This window comes from Rutidosis leptorrhynchoides, chromosome 4 (genome assembly GCF_046630445.1).
Source record: "Rutidosis leptorrhynchoides isolate AG116_Rl617_1_P2 chromosome 4, CSIRO_AGI_Rlap_v1, whole genome shotgun sequence".
NCBI classification, from domain to species: Eukaryota; Viridiplantae; Streptophyta; class Magnoliopsida; order Asterales; family Asteraceae; genus Rutidosis; species Rutidosis leptorrhynchoides.
This window is the reverse complement of record NC_092336.1, coordinates 9,317,673-9,329,080: the sequence shown is the minus strand read 5'-3', so window position 1 is coordinate 9,329,080 and position 11,408 is coordinate 9,317,673. Positions and strand designations below refer to the sequence as shown.

At 36.5% G+C, this 11,408-nt stretch overlaps 1 non-coding gene across 1 annotated transcript; it reads right to left on the bottom strand.

The window, feature by feature from the left end:
* Nucleotides 1-2,624: 2,624 nt before the first annotated feature.
* LOC139846055 (small nucleolar RNA R71) lies at nt 2,625-2,731 on the bottom strand. The gene has a single exon (XR_011758801.1). It is a non-coding gene; the product is annotated as a small nucleolar RNA R71 (small nucleolar RNA).
* Nucleotides 2,732-11,408: the final 8,677 nt, after the last annotated feature.

Here is an 11,408-nt window from a genome sequence, read left to right as displayed (position 1 = left end):
ATATTTGTTCGATTACAATTATGTATATTAATAAATATACAAATGATATAGGTTCGTGAATCCAAGGTCAACCCTGCATTGTTCAGTTCCGTCGTACGAATATTTTTACTACAAAATATTGTATCGTGAGTTCATTTGATTTCCTTTTACTCTTTACATTTTTGGGATTGAGAATACATGCGCTGTTTTTATAACTGTTTTATTAAATACTTTTGAGATATATTTTTTAACTGAGAATACATGAACTTCTTTTGTAAATGTTTGACGAAATAGACACAAATACTAAAAACTACATTCTATGATAGAATTATTTGGATTCAATGGTTCGATTTTTCTATAAAGATTGCATTAGCTACCCTCGGTGAGAAATTTTTGCATTGCACGATGCATTAGCTACCGAAATGGTTCGATTTCTATAAAGATTGCATTAGCTACCCTCGGTGAGAAATTTTTACATTGCACGATGCATTAGCTACCGTTGTGGTGAGATTGTTTTGCATCTTGGTTGTATTAGCTACCATCGGTGAGAAATTTTTGCATTGCACGATGCATTAGCTACCGAAATGGTTCGATTTCTCTAAAGATTGCATTAGCTACCATCGATGAGAAATTTTTGCATTGCGCGATGCATTAGCTACCGTTGGTGAGATTGTTTTGCATTTTCTGGTGTTCTTCATATGAATGATTTTTACAGCAGTGAGCAGACCTGCACAGATTGTTTTCGAAATATGAGTATCTTGTGGTCTATTATATTATTGGAAATGATTGATTATGATAAACTAATGAACTCACCAACCTTTTGGTTGACACTTTAAAGCATGTTTATTCTCAGGTATTAAGTAAATCTTCCGTTGTGCATTTGCTCATTTTAAAGATATTACTTGGAGTTATTCATGGCATATTTCAAAAGTCGTTGCATTAGAGTCGTTGAGTTCAACAAGATTATTATTAAGTCATTGATAGTTGATATAATATGAAATGGTATGCATGCCTGTTAACTTTCGATGAAATGAAAGTTTATCTTTTAAAAACGAATGCAATGTTTGTAAAATGTATCATTTAGAGTTCAAGTACCTCGCAATGTAATCATATGATATTGTATTCGTCCTTATGGATTAGGACGGGTCATCTCAGTTAATACGTCACCCAACTGAGTCGCTCAATTGGATGAGCCATCTGAACGTGTATGCCTGTAGTCAGACTGCACGGGCGTCGGGGGTAAGGGACATTGCTGTCTATTCAGAATCTTCAAGTCTAGTGCATTACCCAGTGACATGTCTTATGACAGGGGCGTTTAGGACTAGTGTAGTAAATACAAGGTCACTGCCTATCTATGAGCCAGCATTCCATAATACCGGCAAAGCAACTGATGAAATCATAGCATGCACTTATTTTAGCCTTATCTGAATTACAAATTTTATCGTATTTACTTTACTTTAATCTAGAAAACCCAAAATTAGGTAATCACCAACTACTCCTGCACTTTATAATTATCTTAAGTTTTAAATATATGTTCGATTCTACTAATATCTCAAAAATATGACTCTAGGTCATAATTTCCTTACTCATAATAAGGAGTAGTACGATTTAGGCCCCGCTAAATATAAATTTAAAACAAGAGTCCCCACCTCTTGGTGGCCGGCTCTGACGCACCGCGAACTGACGACATCGCGCGAAATAAAACGTCCGTTTCGGTCATATCAAGAGGGAGACAAGTTTTTGGCGCCTCTGCCGGGGAACTGGTATCAGACAATACTGCTCTCTATCAAACTCATTCGCAAACATTTAAGTGATGTCTAAGAAAGACAATTATACACGAACTTGGTTGTTGAATTTTCTGAACAGTCTCCAATTATATTGGAACCAAAAAGATCCTACCTCTCCGTAGTCGACCTGACCACTTGGTTTGTTGAATAGTTCGTACGAAACTCTGTTATCGAAATACCAGGGAATCAGTAGCAAGAACCAAAAACATATCTATAATTAGGATAATTAGAATACCTTAGCCTAGAATACCTTAGACTACTTTAGAATAAGATTGCCTTAGAATATCTTAGATTACTTTAGATTAGCTTACCTTAGATTAAATTAGGAACTTAGTTTATCTGTATAAAAATTAAAACAACAAAAAGAGGCATACCCAGTGTATGACCTAAATCCGATCTAGACCAGGGCCGTTGTTATTCGTACCTGATCCAGACGCCATAATCTCTAAAGCACGCAAGGAAGCACGAATCAGAAATAGAATGGCATTACGCGTTACTTTAGCAGAAAACACTAAACCATTGATTGAAGGTCGAAGAGGACCGATCAGATTTCCAGAGATTCAAGAACACTCGTTCGAGTTAATACACCACATCATCCAGCTCATTCAGAACAGCTGTTAGTTTCATGGATTACCAAATGACGATCCTAATTCTCACCTTGATAAATTTATATCTCTTTCGAACTCCTACAAGCAGCCAGGGATAAGACAAGATATAGTCCAGCTATACTTGTTCCCCTATTCTCTCACTCATGATGCTCAAACTTGATTCGAAGGACTGAAAAAAGATTCCATCACGTCATGGACGGAGATGGCTACTAAATTCCTAACCAAATATTTCCCTCCTTCTAAACAAACCAAGCTGAAGAATGACATCATTAACTTCAAACAAAGTTATGATGAATCTCTTTACACTGCATGGGAGCGATTCAAAATCCTGCTGAAGAAATGCCCTAATCACCAACTAGAACAGTCAGCCCAAATCTGTACCTTCTACAATGGTCTTACGGTAAATCATAGGACAACGATAGATGCTGCAGCTCAAGGGAATCTGATGAACCAGACCGCAGACGAAGCATGGGAGTTGCTCGAGAACATGACAATGCATCACCATGACTGGAACAGTGGTGAAACAACTTCATCATCTGCCTCACTCTCTGCACTCAACAATCAAACGGAGGCCGTAAAATCCCTCACAGATAAGATGGAATCTCTTGCTAAACAACTCGGAGAATTGAAGACGCAGCCGCAGCAGGTCAACCAAGCTCAGGCTTGTGTAAATTGTACCAACCCACAACCCACTGAAGAATATCAAGTTGAGTACGAAAACCCCGACGGTTCGGTCTGTTACGTTCAATACCCAGCTCATCCACCAAATCCCGGATTCAATCAACAACCTAGGGTTAATCAATTTTAGCGAAGAATCAACCTTTTCGCTATCGCTATCCACCTTACCCAGCCCAACAATCTCAATTGACCTACGATCAACCACTTCCACTCACTGGTACCCCAGTTGAGGAAAATTTCCCTACCACCCAGATTACGAAAGCAACTAACCCCACTCTCGGAGCTGATGATCAGTTGACTCAGTTCATTCAAGGATAACAATAGCTAAATCAGAGAACTGCAGCCAGGCAAGATCAGACGGAGATACTAATGAGAAACCAATTGGCTTTGCCTAAAAGCCTAGAAACGCAGCTCGGACAGTTATCACAACGCCTTAAAACCCTACCGCATGGAAGATTGCCAAGTAATACTATCCAAAATCTCCACATAGAATAAGCAAAACAAAGGGATTCCGTAATCCCAGAGGAAGAACCACGGAGAAGGTCAGCCAGGCTTAAGAACAAATCAACATATACTCAGAAGCTGACACTGGAAACTCCAGTTCATGTACCCTATCCTGGAAGGCTACAAGAAGAACCATCCAAGCTTGATTCCTTCAAACTTGATGGAAGATTCCTGGACACTATGTCCAAAGTCCCCAACCAGAAGAGATACATTCGAAGGCTTCTCTCTACAAAGGAGAGGATACCAGACTCTAACAAAATTCCACTGAGTGAAGAATGCTCTGCATTACTCAGGAACTCTCTACCACAGAAGCTAGGAGATATGGGCCGATTCATTTTTTCGTGTTCAATCTACCAATCTGGAATCATTCATGCGCTAGCAGATTTAGGAGCAAGTATCAACCTAATCCCCTACTCTCTCTACAAGAGATTAGAGTTAGGAGACTTGTCACCAACCAAAATGACAATCCAACTTGCTGATCACACAATTCGATAACCTAAGGGCATAGTTGAGAACGTCTTGGTGAAAGTCGACAAATTCTTGTATCCTACGGATTTCGTAGTAATAGATATCAAGGAAGACCTACACACACCAATAGTGTTAGGAAGACCTTTCATGAATACGGATAGGACTATCATTGATGTGTACAATCAAACCTTGATCTTACGATCACATGGGGAGAGCGTTACCTTCAAAATTGACCGACCAACCGATCTTTCTGGACAGGCAGAGATGTTTGCTATTTCCACCAGACGGATCACTTTCGATGACGAGTCTTCACCACCAGCCGATGATATCGAGATAGGTGTCGAATCACAGTCTGTAGACGACCCAGAAATGGAAGAAGACGATCCCAGCGAAGAAATAGAGGAAGAGGAGGAATCTGAAGAGGAAGAGGAAATGGAAGATGTAAAAGAAACTGCGACAATACCAGCTCCAAGCATTGAGCGTCATGAAGAAATAATGAGGCTTGAGACGGCAGATCACAGTTTAATCATTCGCTTCAAAAAGAAGACTGACAAGGCCTAGGTCAAGGATATAGAAATTGATCCTGCAAGTATCAAACTGGAGAATCAGAATACCGAAGAAACCCATTCATCAGGCGCATCCTCGGAAGAACAATATGAAATGTCCCGTTCTTATTGATTAAAAACGTTCCATATTAATTGATTTCGTTGCGAGGTTTTGACCTCTATATGAGATGTTTTTCAAAGACTGCATTCATTTTAAAACAAACCATAACCTTTATTTCATCAATAAAGGTTTAAAAAGCTTTACGTAGATTATCAAATAATGATAATCTAAAATATCCTGTTTACACACGACCATTACATAATGGTTTACAATACAAATATGTTACAACAAAATAAATTTCTTGAATGCAGTTTTTACACAATATCATACAAACATGGACTCCAAATCTCGTAATTATTTAAGTATGCGACAGCGGAAGCTCTTAATAATCACCTGAGAATAAACATGCTTAAAACGTCAACAAAAATGTTGGTGAGTTATAGGTTTAACCTATATATATCAAATCATAATAATAGACCACAAGATTTCATATTTCAATACACATCCCATACATAGAGATAAAAGTCATTCATATGGTGAACACCTGGTAACCGACATTAACAAGATGCATATATAAGAATATCCCCATCATTCCGGGACACCCTTCGGATATGATATAAATTTCGAAGTACTAAAGCATCCGGTACTTTGGATGGGGCTTGTTGGGCCCGATAGATCTATCTTTAGGATTCGCGTTAATTAGGGTGTCTGTTCCCTAATTCTTAGATTACCAGACTTAATAAAAAGGGGCATATTCGATTTCGATAATTCAATCATAGAATGTAGTTTCACGTACTTGTGTCTATTTTGTAAATCATTTATAAAACCTGCATGTATTCTCATCCCAAAAATATTAGATTTTAAAAGTGGGACTATAACTCACTTTCACAGATTTTTACTTCGTCGGGAAGTAAGACTTGGCCACTGGTTGATTCACGAACCTATAACAATATATACATATATATCAAAGTATGTTCAAAATATATTTACAACACTTTTAATATATTTTGATGTTTTAAGTTTATTAAGTCAGCTGTCCTCGTTAGTAACCTACAACAAGTTGTCCACAATTAGATGTACAGAAATAAATCGATAAATATTATCTTGAATCAATCCACGACCCAGTGTATACGTATCTCAGTATTGATCACAACTCAAACTATATATATTTTGGAATCAACCTCAACCCTGTATAGCTAACTCCAACATTCACATATAGAGTGTCTATGGTTGTTCCGAAATATATATAGATGTGTCGACATGATAGGTCGAAACATTGTATACGTGTCTATGGTATCTCAAGATTACATAATATACAATACAAGTTGATTAAGTTATGGTTGGAATAGATTTGTTACCAATTTTCACGTAGCTAAAATGAGAAAAATTATCCAATCTTGTTTTACTCATAACTTCTTCATTTTAAATCCATTTTGAGTGAATCAAATTGCTATGGTTTCATATTGAACTCTATTTTATGAATCTAAACAGAAAAAGTATAGGTTTATAGTCAGAAAAATAAGTTACAAGTCGTTTTTGTAAAGGTAGTCATTTCAGTCGAAAGAACGACGTCTAGATGACCATTTTAGAAAACATACTTCCACTTTGAGTTTAACCATAATTTTTGGATATAGTTTCATGTTCATAATAAAAATCATTTTCTAAGAATAACAACTTTTAAATCAAAGTTTATCATAGTTTTTAATTAACTAACCCAAAACAGCCCGCGGTGTTACTACGACGGCGTAAATCCGGTTTTACGGTGTTTTTCGTGTTTCCAGGTTTTAAATCATTAAGTTAGAATATCATATAGATATATAACATGTGTTTAGTTGATTTTAAAAGTCAAGTTAGAAGGATTAACTTTTGTTTGTGAACAAGTTTAGAATTAACTAAACTATGTTCTAGTGATTACAAGTTTAAACCTTCGAATAAGATAGCTTTATATGTATGAATCAAATGATGTTATGCACATCATTACTACCTTAAGTTCCTTGGATAAACCTACTGGAAAAGAGAAAAATGGATCTAGCTTCAACGGATCCTTGGATGGCTCGAAGTTCTTGAAGCAGAATCATGACACGAAAACAAGTTCAAGTAAGATCATCACTTGAAATAAGATTGTTATAGTTATAGAAATTGAACCAAAGTTTGAATATGATTATTACCTTGTATTAGAATGATAACCTACTGTAAGAAACAAAGATTTCTTGAGGTTGGATGATCACCTTACAAGATTGGAAGTGAGCTAGCAAACTTGAAAGTATTCTTGATTTTATGTAACTAGAACTTGTAAAATATATGAAGAACACTTAGAACTTGAAGATAGAACTTGAGAGAGATCAATTAGATGAAGAAAATTGAAGAATGAAAGTGTTTGTAGGTGTTTTTGGTCGTTGGTGTATGGATTAGATATAAAGGATATGTAATTTTGTTTTCATGTAAATAAGTCATGAATGATTACTCATATTTTTGTAATTTTATGAGATATTTCATGCTAGTTGCCAAATGATGGTTCCCACATGTGTTAGGTGACTCACATGGGCTGCTAAGAGCTGATCATTGGAGTGTATATACCAATAGTACATACATCTAAAAGCTGTGTATTGTACGAGTACGAATACGGGTGCATACAAGTAGAATTGTTGATGAAACTGAACGAGGATGTAATTGTAAGCATTTTTGTTAAGTAGAAGTATTTTGATAAGTGTATTGAAGTCTTTCAAAAGTGTATGAATACATATTAAAACACTACATGTATATACATTTTAACTGAGTCGTTAAGTCATCGTTAGTCGTTACATGTAAAAGTTGTTTTGAAACCTTTAGGTTAACGATCTTGTTGAATGTTGTTAACCCATTGTTTATTATAACAAATGAGATGTTAAATTATTATATTATCATGATATTATGATATATAATATATCTTAGTATGATGTATATACAGTTAAATGTCGTTACAACGATAATCGTAACATATATGTCTCGTTTCGAAATCATTAAGTTAGTAGTCTTATTTTTACATATGTATTTCATTGTTAATACACTTAATAATATATTTACTTATCATTTAACATAATTAACCAAGTGTATCAATATCTTAATATGATTCATATGTACCTAGTAAGACGTTGTTATAACGATAATCGTTATATATATCGTTTTCGAGTTTCTTAAATTAATAGTCTCATTTTTATGTATATAACTCATTGTTAAAATACCTAATGAGATACATACTTATAATAAAAACATGTTAACTATATATATAACCATATATATGTCATCGTATAGTTTTACAAGTTTTAACATTCGTGAATCACCGGTCAACTTGGGTGGTCAATTGTCTATATGAAACATATTTCAATTAATCAAGTCTTAACAAGTTTGATTGCTTAACATGTTGGAAACATTTAATCATGTAAATATCAATCTCAATTAATATATATAAACATGGAAAAGTTCGGGTCACTACAGTACCTACCCGTTAAATAAATTTCGTCCCGAAATTTTAAGCTGTTGAAGGTGTTGACGAATCTTCTGGAAATAGATGCGGGTATTTCTTCTTCATCTGATCTTCACGCTCCCAGGTGAACTCAGGTCCTCTACGAGCATTCCATCAAACCTTAACAATTGGTATCTTGTTTTGCTTAAGTCTTTTAACCTCACGATCCATTATTTCGACGGGTTCTTCGATGAATTGAAGTTTTTCGTTGATTTGGATTTCATCTAACGGAATAGTGAGATCTTCTTTAGCAAAACATTTCTTCAAATTCGAGACGTGGAAAGTGTTATGTACAGCCGCGAGTTGTTGAGGTAAATCAAGTCTGTAAGCTACTGGTCCGACACGATCAATAATCTTGAATGGTCCAATATACCTTGGATTTAATTTCTCTCGTTTACCAAATCGAACAACGCCTTTCCAAGGTGCAACTTTAAGCATGACCATCTCTCCAATTTCAAATTCTATATCTTTTCTTTTAATGTCAGCGTAGCTCTTTTGTCGACTTTGGGCGGTTTTCAACCGTTGTTGAATTTGGATGATCTTCTCGGTAGTTTCTTGTATAATCTCCGTACCCGTAATCTGTCTATCCCCCACTTCACTCCAACAAATCGGAGACCTGCACTTTCTACCATAAAGTGCTTCAAACAGCGCCATCTCAATGCTTGAATGGTAGCTGTTGTTGTAGGAAAATTCTGCTAACGGTAGATGTCGATCCCAACTATTTCCGAAATCAATAACACATGCTCGTAGCATGTCTTCAAGCGTTTGTATCGTCCTTTCGCTCTGCCCATCAGTTTGTGGATGATAGGCAGTACTCATGTCTAGACGAGTTCCTAATGCTTGCTGTAATGTCTGCCAGAATCTTGAAATAAATCTGCCATCCCTATCAGAGATAATAGAGATTGGTATTCCAGGTCTGGAGATGACTTTCTTCAAATACAGTCCTGCTAACTTCTCCATCTTGTCATCTTCTCTTATTGGCAGGAAGTGTGCTGATTTGGTGAGACGATCAACTATTACCCAAATAGTATCAAAACCACTTGCAGTCCTTGGCAATTTAGTGATGAAATCCATGGTAATGTTTTCCCATTTCCATTCCGGGATTTCGGGTTGTTGAAGTAGACCTGATGGTTTCTGATGCTCAGCTTTGACCTTAGAACACGTCAAACATTCTCCTACGTATTTAGCAACATCGGCTTTCATACCCGGCCACCAAAAATGTTTCTTAAGATCCTTGTACATCTTCCCCGTTCCAGGATGTATTGAGTATCTGGTTTTATGAGCTTCTCTAAGTACCATTTCTCTCATATCTCCAAATTTTGGTACCCAAATCCTTTCAGCCCTATACTGGGTTCTGTCTTCCTGAATATTAAGATGCTTCTCCGATCCTTTGGGTATTTCATCCTTTAAATTTCCCTCTTTTAAAACTCCTTGTTGCGCCTCCTTTATTTGAGTAGTAAGGTTATTATGAATCATTATATTCATAGATTTTACTCGAATGGGTTCTCTGTCCTTCCTGCTCAAGGCATCGGCTACCACATTTGCCTTCCCCGGGTGGTAACGAATCTCAAAGTCGTAATCATTCAACAATTCAATCCACCTACGCTGCCTCATATTCAGTTGTTTCTGATTAAATATGTGTTGAAGACTTTTGTGGTCGGTATATATAATACTTTTGACCCCATATAAGTAGTGCCTCCAAGTCTTTAATGCAAAAACAACCGCTCCTAATTCTAAATCATGCGTCGTATAATTTTGTTCGTGAATCTTCAATTGTCTAGACGCATAAGCAATCACCTTCGTTCGTTGCATTAATACACAACCGAGACCTTGCTTTGATTCGTCACAATAAATCACAAAATCATCATTCCCTTCAGGCAATGACAATATAGGTGCCGTAGTTAGCTTTTTCTTCAATAACTGAAACGCTTTCTCTTGTTCATCATTCCATTCAAATTTCTTCCCTTTATGCGTTAATGCAGTCAAGGGTTTTGCTATTCTGGAAAAATCTTGGATGAACCTTCTGTAGTAACCAGCTAGTCCTAAAAACTGGCGTATGTGTTTTGGAGTTTTCGGGGTTTCCCACTTTTCAACAGTTTCTATCTTTGCCGGATCCACCTTAATACCTTCTTTGTTCACTATGTGACCGAGGAATTGAACTTCTTCCAACCAAAATGCACACTTTGAAAACTTAGCGTACAATTCTTCCTTCCTCAATACTTCTAACACCTTTCTCAAATGTTCACCGTGTTCTTGGTCATTCTTTGAGTAAATAAGTATGTCATCAATGAAAACAATGACAAACTTGTCAAGGTATGGTCCACACACTCGGTTCATAAGGTCCATGAACACAGCTGGTGCATTAGTTAAACCAAACGGCATGACCATAAACTCGTAATGACCGTAACGTGTTCTGAAAGCAGTCTTTGGAATATCATCTTCTTTCACCCGCATTTGATGATACCCGGAACGTAAGTCAATCTTTGAATAAACAGACGAGCCTTGTAGTTGATCAAATAAGTCGTCGATTCTCGGTAGTGGGTAGCGGTTCTTGATGGTAAGTTTGTTCAACTCTCGGTAGTCGATACACAACCTGAATGTACCATCTTTCTTCTTGACAAACAAAACAAGAGCTCCCCACGGTGATGTGCTTGGTCGAATGAAACCACGCTCTAAAAGTTCTTGTAATTGGCTTTGCAGTTCTTTCATCTTGCTGGGTGCGAGTCTGTAAGGAGCACGAGCTATTGGTGCAGCTCCTGGTACAAGATCTATTTGAAATTCAACAGATCGATGTGGGGGTAATCCCGGTAATTCTTTCAGAAATACATCGGGAAATTCTTTTGCAATGGGAACATCATTGATGCTCTTTTCTTCAGTTTGTACTTTCTCGATGTGTGCTAGAACAGCATAGCAACCTTTTCTTATTAGTTTTTGTGCCTTCAAATTACTAATAAGATGTAGCTTCGTGTTGCTTCCGTACACTATTAAGGGTTTTCCTTTTTCTCGTATAATACGAATTGCATTTTTGTAACAGACGATCTCTGCTTTCACTTCTTTCAACCAGTCCATACCGATTATCACATCAAAACTCCCTAACTCTACTGGTATCAAATCAATCTTAAATGTTTCGCTAACCAGTTTAATTTCTCGATTCCGACATATATTATCTGCTGAAATTAATTTACCATTTGCTAATTCGAGTAAAAATTTACTATCCAAAGGCGTCAATGGACAACTTAATTTAGCACAAAAATCTCTACTCATATAGCTTCTATC